The 22,626-nt window shown below is 38.0% G+C and overlaps 1 protein-coding gene and 1 pseudogene across 5 annotated transcripts in view; one reads left to right on the top strand and one right to left on the bottom strand.

Moving 5' to 3' along the window:
* LOC150099180 (uncharacterized) overlaps positions 1 to 20,095 on the bottom strand; it is a 31,086-nt gene extending 10,991 nt beyond the window's left edge. The window contains exons 1-2 of one of the 5 annotated variants that reach the window (XM_090403749.1): positions 20,074 to 20,095; positions 9,744 to 9,960 (exon numbers count right to left, since the gene is read on the bottom strand). The gene's annotated coding sequence lies outside the window, so the exon portion shown is untranslated. The other 4 variants (XM_090403750.1, XM_090403747.1, XM_090403745.1 and 1 more) reach the window with 4 other exon arrangements.
* On the top strand, positions 9,239 to 9,357 carry LOC150099181 (5S ribosomal RNA; annotated as a pseudogene).
* Positions 20,096 to 22,626: the final 2,531 nt, after the last annotated feature.

The following is a 22,626-nucleotide window of genomic DNA, read 5'->3' as shown; positions in this document are numbered from 1 at the left end:
TATTCGGTGTAAAGGATACAGTATTTTTAGGAGGGACAGACAGGATAGGAGAGGGGGGGAGGATGTGTTGCTAAAGGTATCTGATGACTTTAATTCAGTTAGTGTTGGGAACTATGATTGTAATACTATTAACAGTTTTTCATGTGGCAGTGACTTTGAAACCATTTGGTGCAAGGTGGAATCTAACGAGATCAAATAATATTGGGGTTGCTAAAGACCTGGTGGATCGCTTTAATCATCCAAACATTGAATGGGTAACAGTAAAATCTCATGAGAAGAATGAAACTGAATTTACAGCTAGTGCGAGACAACTTTCTCAAGCATCATCTGATAGAAAGAACTCAAGGTCAGTTAGATTTGATTATAGTGTCAGAGGATGTTTCATGCCTTCGGTTAGTGACAGTGATCATGCAATACTCACTTTGGAAATGACTAAATTTATGGAAAGGTTACAAGCTGAACTAAAAAAGCAGGAAATTATGACCAACCAAGGAGTATACAGAGTTCAGCACAATAGTACTGGTTGCTGGATGGGAAGAATATTGATAGTGCATGGGAAGTATTTTAAAAATACTTAAATGATGCAATATCAGAATGTGTCCTGAGAGTTCAAAGAATAAATATGATAGGAGTCAAATTTATGTGTAATCTTATCAAGAAAGAGATTTGTAAGAAAAGGGTGATGTGGAAGGAATACTGTGTGCATAAGGATGACATCCGTTATGAATGTTTTAAGCAGCAGGTCAGACGAGTGAAAATTGTTGCATGGAAAGCAAAGTCTCAGCATGAAAAGGAAACTGGCTCTGCAAGATAAAGATAATCCCAAAGAATTCCAAGCTACTGGAGGTAAAAGAAAGAATGAATATGAAAGAATAACTAATAAATGCAAATAGTGTGATGGTGACAGATGCAGAAGAGGTTCTTCAACTAATGAGTATCCATTTTGCTAAGAGCTATCGACCTGGTGAATGCAACATTGAGTTCACTGCTACCTCTTCACTGGATGAAGAAACTTAGGTGAATAAGGAGGAAGTATAAGAGCTGTTGCACAAAGTGAATAAAAATTCAGCAATAGAGCTGATGGGATACAGGGCAGATGCTAAAAGAGTGTTCATGTGAACTGGCTATTCTTTCTGCAGGAGTGGAAAGAATGTATGGTAATAAAAATTGTATGGAATGTATCCAACTATTGACCAATCAGCATCTCAGGAGTGGTGGTGGTGGTGGTGAAGATTTTGGAAAAGTTGGTTAGGGCTTGCATTCAAAAATGGGTGGACACAGAATCTCTATTTTGTAATGAACTACATGGGTTTACTAAGGGTTGGTCATGTTTTAGCAACTTGCTCACATATATAATAATAATGTTATTACTGAGTTAGACATGGGGAATGGATACACCATGATACTTTTGGTTTTGCTAAGGTTTTTGATAGAATACAGTATGGAAGACTGTTGCATAAATTGGAGAATATGGGTTTGGATTATAAAATATTAGCATGGATAAGAGGATGACTGAGACAGATATCAGATACTCTGTATCAGATCCTGTACACTCTGATACTCGCATATCAGAGTATACAGGAGATGTGAGTCTACAAAATATAAGGTAACCAGTGGTGTACTAAAAGGATTGCTCCTTGGTCCACTATTATTTAATCTGTACATTAATGATATTAGGAAGGATTTGACAGATGACATACAGCTATTTGCTGATGATGCAAAGATAGGTAAAGTAATCTGATATGCAGCATTTATAGAATGATTTGAATAGGCTGGAATTGTGGGTATAATAAAATAGCTATCAGTTCAATGTTAATAAATGTAAGGTCATGCACTTTGGTGTGAGTAGATATCCAATGTCATATTATATTGGTGGGATCATGCTAGAATAAATTGATTAGGCTAGGGATCTTGGAGAATTTTAGTAGACAGGAGGATGAAATTCATGGGCCATGTAGCAAAAATTGTAAATGCAACTCAAAAGATAATTACGATGCTGAAATGAACTTTGACATGTAAAGATATGAATGTCATTTTGCCTCTTTACAAAACCTTGATATAAGTCCTCATTTGGACTATTGTGTGCAAGTCTGGTCTCCTTGTTTCCGTTATGATTCTGGTACAGTAGAGAGAGAGTGCAATGAAAAGGTGTTAAAATGATATCAGGTTTGTAGAATATGGATTATGAAGACTGAATGAGAATTTGTAGACTACAGACAGGAGAAACAGGGGTGATGTGATTGTGACTTACAGACTTCTGAAGGGATCATACAGAATTTCAGTTGGTGAAATTTTTCATGGAAGGTGGGGAAAGGATGCAAGGGTATCTTTGGAAGCTGAGAATGAATGCCACCAAGAAAGTGGTGAGATCTACATTTTTCTCTCATAGTGATACGTGATTGAAATGGATTGCCATTGGATGTTGTGTGTGCAAGCAGTGTGAATGAATTCAAGAACAAGTATGATAGCTGGTGTGTATGGTATGTGGTCTACCTTGATAAGTCATTGACTCCCTGGAGATCTCTCTTAATTATAATAATCATCATGTGTCATCTACGTACAGGAGGTTGACTACCATGATATGACTCATGGTTGACTATGAACCTAAGGATAATGTGGTGAGGACCCTATCTCTTCCACATTGTTGTAAGTATTCATGACTGTAAATCCATTTGTGTTCACTAGGCTGGTATGCCTGTTCTGAGGAATGAAAGACCTAAGCTTCCAGGTGAAAAAAGCCTCTACCTCAATACAAGACTGGCTAACTCGCCTTTAGCCAAATGAGACTAGATAAGTTTCCTCACATCTTGGAGATGGGTGTCAAGCACAGGTATTTCTGACCAAAGGACTTTGTCTATACTGACTGAGCTACCAAAGCTCCTTAACAACAACAATAATAATAATAATTATTATTATTATTATCTGAGACCTCCAGGGAGTCAAGGACTCATCAAGGGAGGCTGTAAATTACCCAACCCAGCTATCATACCTTCCCTTAAATTCATTTACACTAGATGCACTCACTACTCCTATGGGCAAAGTATTCCACTCACTCACTGCTTCTCAGGGAGAAAAACCTAGCTCTTACCCCTTTCTTGACCGAGAACAACCTTAACTTCCATGGATGCCCCCCCCCCATGTTCTCTACGCGCCTTCCATATAAGGAATTTTTCATCATTTGAAATGCTATAACACCTATTCAAAAGTTTATAGACCTCTATCATATCACCCCTCGTTCTCCTGTTAACCAGAGTCTGCAATCCACATACTTACAATCTGTCCTCATAATCTAAATCCCATAATCTGGATATAATCATTGTAACACTTCTTTGCAAAACTTTCCACTTCTTTATCCCCTTGGAAGCCGGGAGACCAAATCTACGCACAGCAATCCAGGTGTGGTCTTATCAAAGTCTTATAAAAGAGGCATAATATCTATATAATTTTCTGCTTAGGTTCCATAATTTTCAAACAGAGAATATCGGCATGTTTTTTTAAGAATTATTGATGGGATTTTAATATATCACTACTATTGCAACTGCATACCTACATACTTTCAAGTAGATGATATCCAACTTAACGGTGGCAAAAACGTTTTACAGTGGTTGCACTGAATAATAAAGAATGCTGGTCAGAAGATCAAATTCCATATTATAATAAATTTAGTTTAATCCTTTATCCAAGTGTAAGCAAACTTTGTTTGCTTACACTTGGTAAAGGTGTAAACTAGTGGTAAAGGTGGACCAAGCTCTCGTGTAGCTACCACTGACGAGACCTCAATAAAGATCAAAACCAGTCTAGTGGCCCTTCCCTTAATGCGTAGCATTATACATGTCTGCAAGGAGATGGGCTTTGCATTATGGGAGATACTAAGACAAGTAGCGATAAGAGCTTGGTCCACCTTTACCATGAGTGCCTCTGTCCTGAAGACACTTCAAGTGCAAACTTTGTTTGCTTACACTTGGATAAAGGATTAAACTAAATTAATTATAATTAAAAGAAACACACGTATTAACCACAGTGAAAATTATTTAATTGTAAATATTTCATCCTAGACATCATCAGTACAATAATTTAAACAATAATAGGAATAAGATACAGTTAGGGCGCATGATTACAATAGAATCTCATTAAACGTGCGTAATGTGTTACAGAAGTTAAAAAAAAAAAGATCCTACAAAACATCAACTCAGAAAATTAAATAAGCTACTTAATGAAATTTCCTCCTTAGATGAAGAAACAATCAAAAAACTTAAGACATACCATGCAAGACCTAGAATTTATGGCTTACCTAAGCTACACAAAACTAATGTTCCACTCAGACCCGTCGTAGACTGTATCAGCAGTCCAACTTACAAGTTATCAAGATTCTTATCTAACCTTCTCCATCCTCGCATAGGCCAGTCAGTCTCTTCAATCAAAAATTCTACAGAGTTTCACACAAAAATGAAAGACATTCAACTGTCAAAAACTGACTTGTTAGTCAGCCTCGACATTGTCTCCCTCTTCACGAACATTCCCCATAAAGAAACAGTAGAATTACTAACTCAAAAATTTCTGTCTGATATAGTTGAATTGTTCAAGTTTGTTATTGCATCAGGTTACTTCACCTGGAAAGGTCAAATTTACAAGCAAGAGGAAAGAACAGCAATGGGATCTCCTTTATCACCAAACCTAGCAAATTTGTTTCTAGAACACCTTGAGGAAAAACTATTCACTTTTGAACCCAAACAAAAAAGTTGGCTAAGATATGTCGATGACGTATTTGCAGTCTGGAATCATCCCGAACCTGAATTACAACTGTTTCTAGATAAAATTAACCTTCTTCATCATCGCATCAACTTTACGTTAGAAAAAGAATCTCCACAGGGTATCTCTTTTTTGGATTTACACATCCAAAGAAAAGAAGACGGTTCCATCGCCACGTTTGTCTTTCGCAAGCCTACATTCTCAGATCGCTACATTCACAATTCTTCTGCTCATCATCCATCTCAGAAATATGGCATTATTAAATCACTAGTTTCCAGAGCACACAAATTCTGTTCCTCTGAAGAATCTCTAAACCAAGAATTAGAAGTAACCAAAAATACAGTCATCCTAAATGGATATAATCCTAAAACAACTCAAAAAATCATCAGTCACTTTCCCACACATCAAACCAGACAAGAAGTCCACAGGATTACCATACCTTATGTCAAAGGCATCTCCGAACGTCTTTCTAAAATTATGAAGAAATACAATTTTGCCACTACTTACAAACCTATCAACCAAATTTACAACTTGTTACCTTCTCCTCACCTTTGATGTTGCCTGGCGTTTATGAGATTCCATGCTCATGCAAATTGTCTTACTTTGGACAGACAGGTAGGTCTGTTCAGAAACGCATCTCAGAACATCAAGACCACATTCATCTTTTTAAACCGCAGAAATCTGGCCTCTCTCAACATGGAATTGAAAATCCATGCCATAGGATCCATTGGGAAAAGTCTAAACTTTTACATAGATCTTTATATAAACATGAACATTTATATAAAGAAAGTTCTGAGGCCCTACTACACAGACCAAATTTAAACCTCAACGACGTTCTTACTATTCCTAACGTATGGGAAATTGTCATACAAAATTGTGTAAAATAATTATTATTAGTTTGTTTGTTTGTTTTTTAACTTCTGTAACACTTTAAGCAAGTTCGATGAGATTCTAATGTAATCATGCACCCTAACTGTTTGTTATTCCTATTATTGTTTAAACTACTGTACTGATGATGTCCTAAGATACTTAGGATGAAATATTTACAATTAAATAATTTTCACTGTGGTTAATATGTGTGTTTCTTTTAATTATGATCTCACCACAGGTTTCGTTATTTAAAAAAAAATAAATTAATTATAGTCTAACCAAGTGGGGAAAAAACTTCCAACAAAACAAAAATTCCATATTATTGGAGCTCTCATAGCACCAATCTATTAAGAAATGAATAGAACAATGTAAGAATTACAGAGGAAATTCTCACCTGAATATTCCGGGTATGATTTATGCACACATACTTTTTTTTTTAATGTAACTCCAACTCATGAAATGTTATAAAATTGTAGCATGTTGAAAGTTTATTTTCCACTTAGTTAGACTATAATAAATTTATAGTCTAACTATAAATTTATTTGTTTGCTTTGTTTGCTAACACTTTATCCAAGTGTTAGCAAACAAAGTTTGTGCCTGAAGATACTTCAGGACTGAGGCAACTCGTGGTAAAGGTGGACCAATCGCTCATCACTCCTGTCCCAGTATCTCCCATAATGCAAAGCACATCTCCTTGCGGACATGTATAATTATTATTATTATTATTATTATTATTATTAAACAAGACCTCATGGAGTCAAAGACTCATCTAGGAGGTCCTTTTATCTCACACACATCTCATCATACCGGGTCTTAAACACATTCAAACTCCTTGCAGACACCACACTCTCAGGCAAGGCATTCCAATCATTCACAACTCTGCACGAAAAAAACCTGCCTCTCACTGCCCTACTCACACCCTCTTTATACAGTTTCCAGGTATGACCTCTGGTTCTCCCCTGATCTCCCACTATTCTCTGTAGAACTTCTCCACCATTGATCCTATAACAACCCCTTACCAACTTGTAGGTCTCTATCATATCTCCCCTCTTCCTTCTCTCCACTAGACTCTGCAAATTACATCTTTTCAATCTTTCCTCATACTCGACATTCCAGAGGTCAGAAACTACCTTAGTCAGTTGCCTTTGGACCCTTTCCAACATCTCTTCATCCTTCTGAAAATCAGGTGACCAAATCTGGGCACAATAGTCCATGTGTGGCCTAATCAAAGCCTTATACAATGGAACAAGAATCTCCCTACTTCTACACGTCAGTGTCCTCCTCATCATTCCCAGAAGTCTTTGTGTTGTCTTCACAATTTTGGCGATGTGTCCCCTAAATTTTAGATCCTTATCCACTATCACTCCCAGATCTCTTATTTCCTCTACTTCCAACAATATATTCTCACCAAGCATAAATTCTGCATCCCATCTTTGTTTTCCAAATTTTAAAACCTTACATTTTGCAACATTGAACTCACATCCCCATTTGCTTGCCCAATCACTCAATTTATTCAAGTCTTCTTGCAAGGCCACAACATCTTCACTACTCTTTATGGTTCGTCCCAACTTTGCATCATCTGCAAACAACTGAATATCTCCATCCAAATCTTCGCCAATATCATTAATATACAAGTTAAATAGTAATGGCCCTAAAACAGATCCCTGAGGCACTCCACTAGTGACTTTCCTTTTCCTGGATATTGCACCCCCATACACAACTTGTTGATACCTATCAGATAGCCAGTCTCCAATCCAATGCACTAATCTAATATCCAACCCCATCTGCTCTAGTTTGACTGTCAGCTTATCATGAGGTACTCTATCAAAAGCTTTTGCAAAATCCAAGTATATTACTGTGTATCCTTCTCCTCTGTCCAAGGAAGCAGTCACTTTATTGTAATAAGTAAGTAGATTACTAAAACACGACCTCCCTTTAGCAAATCCATGCTGTCCATCAAAGATTATACCATTGTTGTCAACCCAACTCTGGATCCTAGTTCTCACAAGCTTCTCCAACAACTTAACCACAACACCTGACACACAGATAGGCCTATAGTCTGATGCTTGAGTTCGATCACCTCCTTTATGAAGTGGCACAATCTTGCCCTCCTTCCACTCTTTAGGGACTTGACCAAGTGCAAGACTCGTATTAAAAAAATATGTCAAGGCAGGTGTCAACTCTCTGGCACATTCCTTCAGAATACGCAGTGATATATTATCAAGTCCCACAGCCTTATTTACATCTAGTTTACTCAACTCCCCAAACACCTCTTGCTCACTTACAGTCAGTCTCTCCTCCCCATCATCAACTGCTCTTAATCTCTCCATGAAGTCACATTCACAAGATTGAAAGATCTTTATGAACTGCTCATTAAGTATCTCCACCACACATTCTGCAACAGCTGTCTTTATACCATTTCCTCCAATCAATGTCATCCTTCCATAATCATTCTTTCTTTTGCTGGCTACATATCGAAAGAACTCCCTAGGATTCTTTTTAGCTTCATTAGCTAACTGCTGTTCATACCTCTCTTTAGCTACTCTCACCAACCAAGTCACTCTCCTTGCCTGGTCTTTGTAGAACTCATGAAATTGGTTACTTCCACTTCTCTTATGCTGCCTCCACAATGCCCTTTTTCTCTGTATTGCATGCTTAATCTCTTTATTCATCCATCTCACACCTAACTTATTTAACCTTCTCACCCGTGGTATACATTTAGACATTGCATCCACTAAATATTTTTTGAAAATAATGCTATGCATCAAAGGAAGGGCCACTACCCAGACCAGTTTCGACCTTTATTGAGGTCTCGTCAGTGGGAGGCAGACCCAGAAGTGGTGATACTAAGGCAGAAGTAATGGAGAGGTCATATTTACCTATACAAGTTGCTAAAAGTTGCACCACCTTATTATTAAATTATTCTGGATTCAGAGAAAGAAGTTGAAAGTTTATTTTCCACTTGGTTAGACTATAATAAATTTAGTTTGATCCTTTATCCAAGTGTTAGCAAACAAATATGTGCCTGAAGTCCACCTTTACCACGAGTTGCCTCTGTCCTGAAAAAAACACTTCAAGTGCAAACTTTGTTTGCTAACACTTGGATAAAGGATTAAACTAAATTTATTATAGTCTAACCAAGTGGAAAATAAACTTTCAACTTCTTTCTCTGAATCCAGAATAATTTAATAATAAGGTGGTGCAACTTTTAGCAACTCATATAGGTAAATATAACCTCTCCAATTGCTTCTGCTTTAGTATCACCACTTCTGGGTCTGCTTCCAACTGGCGAGACCTCAATAAAGGTCGAAACCGGTCTGGGTAGTGGCCCTTCCCTTAATGCATAGCATTATACATGTCTGCAAGTTGTGTTAATAAAGTTTGTTTGCTAACACTTGTATAAAGGATTAAACTAAATTTATTATAAAACTGTAGTATGTTAGTACAGTGGCTCAGCTTAACTTGGAGAAGTTGAGTTTATGCCAAACAAGAGATCAGATTTTCAATTTAAGACAAACAAGAGATCAGATTTTCAATTTAAGACAAACAGATGATAAATCCTGAGAATATAGCCTTTAAGTTTTGGCTAATTTCTCTGTCTAAAAATAAAGCTGTTGAAGTCAGTGGTCAGATCGGTTTGAAAGCACCAGTTTTCGTCTGATCACTGAAGTTAAGCAAACCTGAGCCAAATTAGTACTTGGGAAGGTGACCGCCTGGGAACCCTGGGTGCTGCTGGCATTAATTATTTTGCCAGCTTGGCTGGCCAAGTGGTTAGCGTGTCCATTCTCCAGTCAAGAGGCTGCAGGTTCGAATCCTCCCGTGGGCATGGATGTTTGTGATTGTCTGTGGAAATACTAGTGGTGGTGGTCGGTGGTGGTAGATGGCGTGTGTAGGTCAGTTGGTGAATTGTGAGTGGTGGAAGCAGAGTTGTAGAATAGATGCTCTCCCTCGATGAGTCTTTGGATTCCCTGGAGGTGACAAATAATAATAATAATATATGGAGTAGATGGGAAATTACACAGAGCAATACTCAGTCCACATTTAGTTTTAAGTTGGTAGTACAGGAACATGGTTTGTTGAAAAAAAGTACAAGACAAGGGTGAACACTAGTAATTCATCATTACCTAGATCAAATTATGAAGGAATGTAGCGTTATTCCTGATATCAAAACTGGAGATGTTAATCTCAGCTCTTTACTTTATGCAGATGATGTTATTCTCCTAAATAAATCCAGTACAAGTATACAGGATTCCTTCACTAAATTGAATAATAGCCATGATAAATTTGGTATGAAAAATCACCAAAAATGTAACTGGCAGGAATAGAAACATCAGCTGCATCCTGGAAGGGGAAAATATAAAACAAGTAAAACATTTCGACTATTTAAGCACATTTTTTAGTGAAAATGGCAAATTATATATGGAAATAGATATCAGAATAACTTGGTACAGTAGGGAGTCAACTAAATAAAATTTATATGGATTAAGAGAGAAATTAGCCACACGCTAATATATAAGATGGTTATGGAAAGTTTTTACACTTGGCTACAATGTGCATTATACTTCACAAATTATATTGTTGTTTTAATATTATATCCAAACATAAGCATAAAGTAACTTCAACTAGCTTGCTGGTATGTAGAGGATGTTGACTTTACATCAATTGCCTTAGAAATGTTATATTTTCCATATATTAGTAGAAATAAGATGTATCACCTTATTATTAAAAACTGGCTGAAAGATTTTTCTGCTTGATTACAATGCATATTGATTTTGAGAATGAGGATGTTATATGAAGATATAACGAATAGGGCATCAACAGCATGAGGAGTATAAGGTACAGACTAGGAAGATCACAAGTCTAGTAATGAAAGAAATTGGCATATGAAAGGAGACAGACTGGCTAAATCAGTACAGCAACATAACTATAGAGAATTCTATAGTTATGTTGGTAGTAGAAGAAAGAGTGCATATGAAAAGCAGTTTGCTGCAGGTGGAACACAAATCACATATGTTGAAGATATAGTGGAAATGTTCAATGAGCATCTCATTAGTTATTTCATGTTTTTTTGGGGGAAGCTAAGAGTAGTGTTGAGAGCAATAGAAAGGAGGACAGAAGACTAATAGTTCAAGAATGGGCAGTGTTTAGAATATTAAATAACCTTATTGTTGTGCCTCTGTAGCACAATTGGAAGAACATCAGAACATCGCACCCATTAATTAGAAAAGACCTGGGTTCAATTCTTTCATGACGAGGGCAATCCTTATATGGGCTTTTTCAATTGAAGGTGAGTTAGCAGAGGTAGCAGGGTTTTTTCTTCTGGAAACTCAGGTTTTTCATCCTGTGTATGGACACATCGGCCTTCAGAACATATGCAATTTACAGACAAAAAATACTGTTGTTGGTGATGATGGGCAATAGATACGGTTGATAGCAGTGTTGTAGTAGGAGAATTAAGTAGTAGTGGAGAGGATGAGATGTATTAGGCAAAGTAGAGTAGAGGGTCCTCTCAAGATGAGTCCCTGGACTCCCTGGAGGTGTCACGTAATAATAATAACAACAATAATAAAATTGTGGGACTGGATGGGATATCACCATGTATATTATGGGAACATGCAAAATAGTTGGCAATGCTCTTTACTTGGTTGTTCAACAAATCTTTGGCAACAGAAACAATCCCAGAAGAGGGTAAAGAAAAAAAAATTAGTGCCAATGTATAAACAACAATCCAAGTCAGTCAAACTACAGACCAATGTGTACATTAAGTGGGTAGTGAAGGTATTAGAGAGGCTGGTTAGTGAGAGAATACAAATCTTTCGAGAGAAGCATGGGTTTATTAAGGAGAAGTCATGCTTTAGTAACTTGGTTACACTTTATAATAGGAATAGAAAGTGTATAAGACAGAGGAGATGCTTATACAGTTATTTACTTGAATTTTTGCTAAAACATTTGATATAATGAATACTGCATGATAAGCTACTTTTGAAACTGAGCAGGATGGGAATAGAGTCATTTGGTAGCTTGGTTACAGGGATGGTCAACTAACAAGAGCCAGCAAGTTGTGCATGGATATGCAATCTCCTGAAAAAGGAAGGTGATGAGTGGTTCTGTTCTGGGATCACTGTTGTTTAATCATATATCAATGAAATAATTCATGGTGTTAAATAAAATATTCAGTTGTTTTCTGATGATAAATTATTAAGAGCAGTGTCAGGAAGTTCTGATGTGTTGTGGTTACAAGCAGATTTGAATAAGTTGCTGCTTTAGTCTAAAGAATGGGGATATGGTTTCGATGTTGCTCAGTGTAAACTTATGCTGTTTGGCTAGAGAAGATTATTATTATGTGACGCCTCCAAGGACTCATCGCAGAAAGGCACTTTTCTCCACTATACACAACTCACCATCTCCCCTACTTAATCTTCCAACTACTACCATCAACACACAATAGCACCTACCATCCACTAATACCAACAACAGTATTTTTTGTCTGTAAGTTGTGTGTTCCCCATGGCTGATTTGCCTATATGCAGGATGAAAAATCAGAATTTCTAGCAGAAAAAACTCTGCTACTTCTGTATGAGATCAGCTAGCTCAACTCCAGTTTAAACAGCTCACATTAAGTTTCCTCTCATCACACTGATAAAGTTTCCTCCTACCACACTGGAAGAACTTTGCTTCAGGCAGAAGGCAAGGGATCTGGGGTACCTTGGCGGATAGGAACTGAAGTTCGGGGTACACATTGCAAAAGCTATAAGGATTACCCAAAAAAAGTGCTGCTATAATGTGAAAAACACTGACATTTCAAATAAGAAAGTGATAGTTCAATTGTATAAAGTGAGAGGGTGCTCGTGAATCAAGCGCAGTGACATGTATAAGAAGAGCTCCTGATTGAGATAAGTTTTCTAGGAATAATTAAATATATATGCGTAATTGTTTGAGTAAGAGAGGCTGTAAACGTTGTGCGCTACCGGTTTTATTAGTGTAGGGGATTTTTTTTTGCCAAAACTTAATTATGAAATCGTTATTATTAGACTTAGTAACCTGCAAAAAATGGCGGCGGCATTGTCATTCCATGACTTTAATTTAGATTTCAGTCGTTTCGTTAAGTGTGAGGTCTGTTATATGTATTATTTCGATTACATAAATGATTTGTGGATATTTGGTGAGGATGGAAAGAGGGTGTGTGCAAAGTGTGACCTGAACACGGAATTGATGAATGCAAATATGAAATTGATGACAGAAAGAGTTAGTAGCGAAATTGTCACCGGGAAAATGAGTGCACATTTGGAAGAGAAGGATGGTGAGAAAGAGAGGCGAAAAAATGTTAAAAAATCAGTAAAAAAGAAAAAGAGCGATTTTTAACCATAACGGATGTTAAAAGGGATGAAAGTGAGGTGAGAGTGGTGGAATTGAGAGAACAAATGAAACTAGAAATGGTGTGACGCAGAAATCGAAAGTGAAAAAATTCGAAAGAATGGATGATAGCGAAAGTTCGATGCATTTTGGACTGAAAGTACAGAAACAAAGAAAGATGAATGAGTGTGAAAATGGGAGAATGATAGCGAAAGTTGGACCGAAAGTATGGAAACAAAGAAGGATGAATGAGAGTGAAAGTGAGAAGAGGGGGTCGAGAGTTAGAAAGTTAGAAAGATTGAATGATAATGTGTCGCGAGATTCGGAAGTTGAAATGGATTGGATGAGGCAAGAAATTAAATGGATGCAGAATGAAATTAAGAAAATTGAGGTAAAAACTATTAAAATAAATAATGATGGCATGAAAGAGTTAATGAAAGATGAGCAAGTGGCGTTGTATGGCGACTCCATTATTAAAGGTGTGCTGGAGGATAAAATGCACAAGGTATGTTTTCCAGGCGCTAAAATAAGTAGAGTGACTGAAGCATTGGATATGAGGCAGGAGCGAGCAAAAAAGTTAATAATATTAATAGGTACGAATAATTTGAGAGAGGACAAAGAGTGTGTCAGAATGGATATCAGGAGGCTTAGAAGGATAAAAGAGAATAGTGTGACAGGAAGGGTAGTTAGTGTGTTGCCTCGGTATGACTGTGGTGAAATGAGGTGGAGAGCAAGGATTATGAATGATATGCTGGCTGAAATGTGTGAAAAGATAGGAGTACAGTTTGTTAATGTGTGGAATGAGTTTGAGGGACGAAGTGAGCTGTATGGAAGTGATGGACTGCATTTGAGTAGTTATGGTGTGAGTCACTTGGAGAGACTGCTACTGGAAGGTAGAGAAGTGAATAGAGAGAATGAATCAGATTGAGTGGGAAGTGATGTGGAAGAGCGGGAGAGTAAGACAGGAGAGACTGAAGAGGTGGTTATGAATGGGGAAGTGAGTGGTATGAGTATAGAAAATGAGAGCATGGCTGTGCAAGAGGAGCAGGGAAACGGGGAGGTTCAGGGTGGACAGGGGTGCACAGCATGAGAAAGGTGGATGCTCTAAGAGGAGGTGAGCATGTGTAGGCAGGAAAGGAATGGAATGATCAGGGATCAAGAGGAAACGGTTGGAATTGAAAAGGGTTTTAAAATGAAGAAACAGAAAGGGAAATGGCCCCAGTTGAGCATGAAGAGATCACATCGAATGAGTGGCATCAGTGGAACTAGCTGTAGATGCAGAAATGAGCTGTTGTGTATGTATACAAAAGCTAGAAGTATAAGAAACAAGGCAGATGAAATGGTTGCACTAATTGCTTCTGTTCACCCAAAAATTGTCAGAATAAGTGAGACACGGTTGGAAGAGGATGACATCCTGACAGGATGTCATCCTCTTCCAACCAAAGAGATGGAAGGGTATGATGTGTTTCGTGAGGACAGAAGGGGAAAAAAAGGGAGGGGGAGTGCTATTGATGATAGAGAAAGAGTTATGTCCATATAAAGAAGAGATGCAAGAGGGAAACAGTGCCAGTGGTTTTGAGGCAGTATGGTGTGAGATAGAGTTGAATGGAATCAAATACTTGGTGGGATGTTGTTATAGACCAGGTAATATGGACAGTGGTGATAATGAAATGCACAATCAAATTAGTCAAGTAAATAAGAAAAGGGTGATCATTATGGGTGATTTTAATTATGGCAATATGGAATGATGAGATAGCAACCAAAAGTAAAGAAAATGAGTTTCTTGAGTTTTTGAAGGATAACTACCTCAGACAGTATGTAACAGAGGGCACATGAGGATTGAGGATCTTGGATTTGGTCATCTCATCAGAGGATGTAATTATAAATGAGGTGTCAAATCATTCACCAATTGGTGAGAGTGACTATGAGGTGATTACCTGGGTGGTTGCCAGCAGTGAGAGGACCTCTGTGAGAAAAGGGCATATGTGGAACTACAAGGGGGGGGGGGTGATTATGAAGAGTTCAGGAGACAGCTTGCGGGTGTAGTGTGGAATGAGGAGTTAGCTGAAAAAGAGATCAATGCAGCTTGGGGGATTTTCAAGAACTGTTAAGTAGATGCAATGTCTAAATGTATTCCAAGGGTGAGAAGGTTAAATAAGGTAGATGCAATGTCTAAATGTATTCCAAGGGTGAGAAGGTTAAATAAGGTAGATGCAATGTCTAAATGTATTCCAAGGGTGAGAAGGTTAAATAAGGTAGATGCGAGATGGATGAATAAAGAGATTAAGCATGCGATACAGAGAAAAAGGGCATTGTGGAGGCAGCATAAGAGAAGTGGAAATAACCAATTCCATGAGGTCTACAAAGACCAAGCAACGAGGGTGACTTGGTTGGTGAGGATAGCTAAACAGAGGTATGAACAGCAGTTGGCTAATGAAGCCAAAAAGAATCCTAAGGGAGTTCTTTCGATATGTAGCCAGCAAAAGAAAGAATGATTATGGAAGGATGACATTGATTGGAGGAAATGGTATAAAGACAGCTGATGCAAAATGTGTGGTGGAGATACTTAATGAACAGTTCATAAAGATCTTTCAATCTCGTGAATGTGACTTCATAGAGGGATTGAGAGCAGTTGATGATGGGGAGGAGAGACTGATTGTAGGTGAACAACAGGTGTATGGGGAGTTGAGTAAACTAAATGTTAATAAGGCTGTGGGACTTGATAATATATCACCACGTATTCTGAAAGAATGTGTCAGGAAGTTGACACCTGCCTTGACATATTTTTTAATATGAGTCTTGCACTCAGTCAAGTTCCTAAGGAGTGGAAGTAGGGCAAGATTGTGCCACTTCATAAAGGAGGTGATCGAACTCAAGCATCAAACTATAGGCCTATCTGTGTGTCGGGTATTGTGGTTAAGTTGTTGGAGAAGCTTGTGAGAACTAGGATCCAGAGTTGGGTTGACAACAATGGTATAATCTTTGATAGACAGCATGGATTTGCTAAAGGGAGGTCGTGTTTTAGTAATCTACTTACTTATTACAATAAAGTGACTGCTTCCTTGGACAGAGGAGAAGGATACACAGCAATATACTTGGATTTCACAAAAGTTTTGATAGAGAACCTCATGATAAGTTGACAGTCAAACTAGAGCAGATGGGGTTGGATATTAGATTAGTGCATTGGATTGGAGACTGGCTATCTGATAGGTATCAACAAGTTGTGTATGGGAGTGTGATATCCAGGAAAAGGAAAGTCACTAGTGGAGTGCCTCAAGGGGTCTGTTTCAGGGCCATTACTATTTAACTTGTATATTAATGATATTGGCGAAGATTTGGATGGAGATATTCAGTTGTTTGCAGATGATGCAAAGTTGGAACGAACCATAAATTGTAGTGAAGATGTTGTGGCCTTGCAAGACTTGGATAGATTGAGTGATTGGGCACGGAAATGAGGATATGAATTCAATGTTGCAAAATGTAAGGTTTTAAAATTTGGAAAACAAAGATGGGATGTAGAATTTATGCTTGGTGAGAATATATTGTTGGAGGTAGAGGAAATAAGAGATCTGGGAGTGATAGTGGATAAGGATCTAAAATTTAGGGGACACATCGCCAAAATTGTGAAGAAAACACAAAGGCTTCTGGGAATGATGTGGAGGACACTGACGTGTAGAAGTAGGGAGATTCTTGTTCCATTGTATAAGGCTTTGATTAGGCCACACATGGACTATTGTGCCCAGATATGGTTGCCGGGTTTTCAGAAGGAAGAAATGTTGGAAAGGGTCCAAAGGAGACTGATTAAGGTAGTTTCTGACCTCTGGAATGTCAAGTATGAGGAAAGATTGAGAAAATGTAATTTGAAGAGTCTGGTAGACAGGAGGAAGAGGGGAGATATGATACAATTTGGTAAGGGGCTGTTATAGGATCAATGCTGGAGAAGTTTTACAGAGAATAGTGGGAGATCAGGGGAGAACCACAGGTCATCCCTGGAAGCTGTATAAAGAGGGTGTGCGAGGCAGGATTTTTTGGTGCAGAGTTGTGAATGATTGGAATGCCTCGCCTGAGAATGTGGTGTCTGCAAAGAGTTTGAATGTGTTTAAAACAAGGTATGATGAGCTGTGTGTGTGTGTGATAAAAGGACCACCTTGATGAGTCTTTGACTCCATAGGGTCTTGGGGTGGTAATAATAATAATAATAAAGTGCTAATTAAGCCTCATTTATTTCTCAGCACAGATCTGGTCACCTGGCTATACTGGTGATAAGGAAACATTGGAGAGAGAGTTCAGAGGTGAATAACAAACTCAGGATTCTGGAATATTGAACATGAGGATAAATTGAGGAAATGGTCTTCAGAAATTGGCAAATAGGCAAAGGGGGATAATATGATTGAGATGTATAAGTTGGTGAGAGAAGCCTATTAAATTGATACAGAAGAATTATTGTATAGGAAGAATGAGAGGTCATCCCTGGAAACCATACAAAGATCATGTGAGTAAAGAGGTGAAAAGGAGATTTTTTGCTTGGTAGCCAGTCTGGTTGGCCAAGTGGTTAGTATACCAGCTCTCCAACCAACAGGATGTGGGTTCAAATCCTGCCATTGGCATGGATGTTTGTGATTGACTTTAGGTGGGAGATGAATGTCATTGCCCAGTGTGAGATCACCACCCTGCTTATTGGAGGCCTGAAGTGGTGGCTTGCAATAGTTCTGTGTTTGGTCTCTAGAGCAGGATTTCCAAACTTAAAAAAATAAATAAAAAATCAAAAAGAAAAAAAAATAGAAAAATAGAAAAAAAAAAATCCCTAGCCTGCCCACAGAACCAAATGTAAAAAAAAAAAAAGAAAAAAGTGAATGCATTGCCAGTGGATAATGAGTACTAGCACTATAAATAATAAATTATGCAATAACCACAGTAATTAACTTTAATGAAATGAAAGTGCAGATATTTTGTACTGTCATTTATAATCATGCCACAGATACCTTTAAAGATTAGACTCTAGCACTGTATTCAAGGCAAAGTGAGATGATGAATTTAATGGTGCAAGGCCAACAAAAGTCATAACTGCGCTATAACTTTTGATATAGCAGAACACAAGGTAAGACAATCACAACCATCCATGCCCACAACAGCAGTCGAGCCCATGACCTGTTGTTTGGAGAACGGATATGCTAACCACTCAGCCAACCAGGCCAGCCTGTCTTTCAGTTCAATGAGTATATGTTATATCTTCTTTGCAAGAGTCTATAGAAATCTCTAATGTGGTGACTTTAGGGAGAATTTGAATAAGGTATTGGTAGATGAGTCTACAATCAATCCATTGTTGCAAAGTAAACTTTTGTTTTTGGCCATTGCAAACAGAATGCAGCATTTCTATATTGGTGTAGCTACTCCAGGAGGTGAAGCAATAAGGGAAAAATAGATGGCTATGGTCATACTAAGATTATTGTAGATATGACAAAACAAAAATGCAATCAGGCCACATACAGACTGCTGAATATTCACGAGAATAAGTAATTAGGAAGAACTGTTCCAGGAATGAAGCATGTTGAGCATTGGAACAGAGAAAGAGTGACAATATATAATTGTAGAAATTTTTTTTCACTTGGTCATCAAGTAAATTATAACAGTCAAATTATACTTTTGTTTCAATCCTATACATAAGCATATGCAAAAAGTTTGTATGAGAAGTATGCCTGCAAAGGTTGGTCGACTGGTAGAGCCTCTGCTACTAATGGCTCAATTAAGTAAGTTTGAGCATGGTTAGTAGTTGGAAGGGGAAATTCGTTCGATGCTGTTGGCACACTCTCCCTGGATGAGTCTTTGGACTCCCTGGAGGTGTCAAATAATAATAATAAAGTATTTACAAGGCTACCTGCATACAGAGGCTATTGATGTTGATGTTAGTACAGTAAATATTTGGAGACATTTGGCATGGAAAGAGTCCATTTTCAAAGTCTGATATTTCAAAACCTATTGAAGAGCACCATTTTTTTTTTTTATTGTTCCAGATTTTAAATTAGTAACAGCATATGAAAATTTTAAAATTTCCATGGGAATGCCTTCTGCACTAACACTACAACAATTTGGAAAACAGTAATGTAAAGTGGTATGTATTAAAAATATACCTGTTTTCTGATCAATCCAGATTTTCTGCAGCCTGTCATTTTACAACTTGTATAGCTCCCATGTGCATATTGTTTTATTATAATATTTATAGACTTCATTCGTTCATTTGCGAATTGTTGTATGGCTGCGTCTGTCGGTACATTAGTTGGTTATTTTTTGGTATCTAACGAAGTTTTATATTTGGTTTTATAACCAGCGCAGGTTTAGGAGGTTGTCTGCGTTAAAATTTTAAGTTCCATTTGTTGTCGTTTCCTCGCTCTCAACATCGACAGATCAATATGCATCACTTACCGTTTGCGTGATCTGAAAACTACGTAAACTACCTAAAATTAAACTAGGAAATCGACGTACAAAAGATGGATATCCTCTTTCAAAATAGATACGTAAGTTATCATCTTGTCTGTAGAAATTAAAAACGGACGGGAACTCAAAACCCACGTGTAAGTAAATTTAATCGATGTAAAATTTTCCGAACATCAATACCATTCTGAGTACATTACCACAAATTAAATACAATAAATTAATGAAATAAAGAGCTTCGTGCAACATTATACAAACTAAGTGGATACTGAATCCAACATCATTTCAAAGCCGAATATATATAGAAACTACAAGAGTTTCGAGCCGAATATATATAGAAACTACAAGAGTTTCGAGCCGAATATAGAAACTATAAAAATTTTGGCGGATCCAAGCGTAAGCAACCTTTCAGGAAAGGGGCAACTCTGGCAAAGGTGGGGTAAGTTCTGATCACTTTCCTTAGTATATTCCATAATGCAAAGCACATCTCCTTGCGGACATGTATGATACATTATGGGAAGGGGTTACTACCCAGACCGGTTTCGACCTTGTTGAGGTGCTGTTTAAGTAAAAACCTCTCTAAAACTTAGGCAGTCCCCCAGACCACTTCCTACGAATGACCGAAGGACCGTCCAAATCAGCGTTGTTCCACTCAGTGATAGGCTTACTCACCGAGAAAAACTTCTCAGCGTTGGCTCTACCCCACCACCAGAGAGAGCGATAATCTCAGCGGTGGCTCCACTCAGAGACAGGCAAAACCTACCCCAAGCAGAGCCTCTCATACCTCAAGGAAAGGGACCACCTCTGCACAAAAGCACATGAGTGGGAGAATGACCCAGATGGAAAATACATCTGGGTCTGCCTCCCACTGACAAGACCTCAACAAAGGTCGAAACCGGTCTCGGTAGTGACCCTTCCCATAGCGCATAGCATCATATGTCTGGAAGGAGATGTGCTTTGCATTATGGAGAATACTAAGGAAAGTGATCAGACCTCACTCCACCTTTGCCACGAGTTTTCTCTATCCTGAAAGGTTGCTTACACTTAGATCTGCCGAAACATTTATACTTTCTATATTCGGCATGAAACTCTTGTAGTTTTTAGATATATTCGGCTTTGAAATAATTTTGGATTCAATATCCACTTAATTTATATAATTTTGCATCGCTGAAGTGAAGCCCCTTGGCTCATTTTTTTATTTCAGTAATTCTTGGTACTTTTTAAAATGTGACACCTTTTTGCAACTCGTATGGGAAAAATGACTTTTGCATCACTTCAACCTGGGTATTTTACATCTGTGCCTGGCTCTCACTGACAAGACCTCAACAAAGGTCAAAACCGGTTAGGGTAGTGACCCTCTTCCCATAATGCATAGCATCATGCATGTCCGCAAGGAGATGTGCTATGCATCATGGAGAATACTAAGGAAAGTGATCAGACCTTATTCCACCTTTGCCACGAGTTACCCCTGTCCTGAAAGGCTGCTTACGCTTGGATTCACCGAAACTCTTATAGTTCCTATATTCGGCACGAAATTCTTGTAGTTTCTATATATATATATATATATATATATATATTCAACTTTGAAATAATGTAGGATTTAATAATTTAAAAGTTTAATGTGGCAAAATGTAAGGTTATGCATTTTGGGGTGAAAAGATTGGCGGCAGTTTACTGCATTGGTGGAACCCTGCTCCAGGAAATTGATGAGGCACGAGATTTAGGAGTGTTGGTGGATAAGGAATTGAAATTTAGGGGACACATTGCAAAAGTGACCAAAACAGCTCATCAAATCACTTGGTTGCTGAAGAATACGTTGACAAGCAGAGACAAGCAGGTTATTGTTCCTCTCTATCGAGCCTTGATAAGACCCCATCTAGACTACTGTGCTCAGATTTGGTCACCTAGGTTTCTTCTTGATGGGGAGGAGGTGGAGAGGATCCAGAGGCGAGTGACCAAGATGATAGAAGGTCTGTGGAATGAACTGTATGAGAACAGGTTGAGGATTTGTGGGTTGCAAAAATTGGTTGATAGGCGGAGGAGGGGAGATATGATTGAGACATTCAAATTACTGAAGGGTTTCTATAAAATTAATTCAGAAGATATTTTTGAGAACAGGGCTGGTTGTGGGAGGACTAGGGGACATCCATGGAAACTGGGCAAAAGTGTGGTTAGTAAAGGTGTTAGAGCTGGGTTCTTTACTTTTAGAGTAGTGAATGAGTGGAATGCGCTCCCTGAGTCTGTAGTGGATGCTGTGACAGTGAATGAGTTTAAGGCGAGGTATGATAGATACTGTATGAATGTCAAATAGTTGTGATGAATATGATTTGGGGCCTCCCTCGATGAGTCTAATGACTCCCTGGAGTTGCCCGTAATAATAGTAATAAAAATAATATACACTTAATTTGTATAACAATAAATTAATTTTAAAAAGCGCCAGTACAGTGTAAGGTAGTAGATTGTCAGCAAATTCCAATTATTAATTAATTAATTTTTTGATTAATGTAATAAGATAACAAACAAGAATTTACAGAAGATTTATACAATAATATATCACATAAAGTGGATAACCAAAGGTCATCACATCTGTTTAAATTCGGGAGGTATATAGATGAATATAAATCGTACATCCAGTATAAAGAACCAGAACAGTCTCGCCTAGCATAACATGCCATCTCGAATAAACATAAGATTATTTAGAAGAAAACTAAGCTTTTACAAAAAAGTCGATTCCTTGTAAAATGGCTATACAATATTATTATTATTATTATTATTATTATTATTCCTGATACCTCCAAGGAGTCCGAAGACTCATCGCGGGAGGACACCTACAACTGTCTCTACACCTAACCTCTACTACGAATCAACGCCATCTACCGCCCACCTCCAGCACCACCACAACTAGTAATTTTTGTCTGTAAATTACGTGTGTTCTGAAGGGCCGATTTGTATGTATGCGGGATGAAAAACCCGAGTTTCCGGGAGAAAAAACCCTGCTACCTCCGTATGAGATCGGCTAACTCACCTTCGATTGAAATCGACCAGATAAAGATTCCTCCCGTCGCGACGAGAATCGAACTTAGGCCTATTCCAGTCGAAGGGCGCAATGTACCGTCGTTCTTCCAATTGTGCTACGGAGGCGCTATACAATGTACAAAGAGAACTGTGAGGTCTTTCTACAACACCCAAATTTAAACAGATCTGACGTCTTTCGGTTATCTCCTT

The sequence above is a fragment of the Typopeltis vanoorti genome, chromosome 14 (assembly GCF_054136105.1).
Source record: "Typopeltis vanoorti isolate ZY-2024b chromosome 14, IOZ_Tvanoo_1.0, whole genome shotgun sequence".
Classification (NCBI taxonomy): domain Eukaryota; kingdom Metazoa; phylum Arthropoda; class Arachnida; order Uropygi; family Thelyphonidae; genus Typopeltis; species Typopeltis vanoorti.
This window is presented reverse-complemented; position numbering and strand designations above follow the sequence as displayed.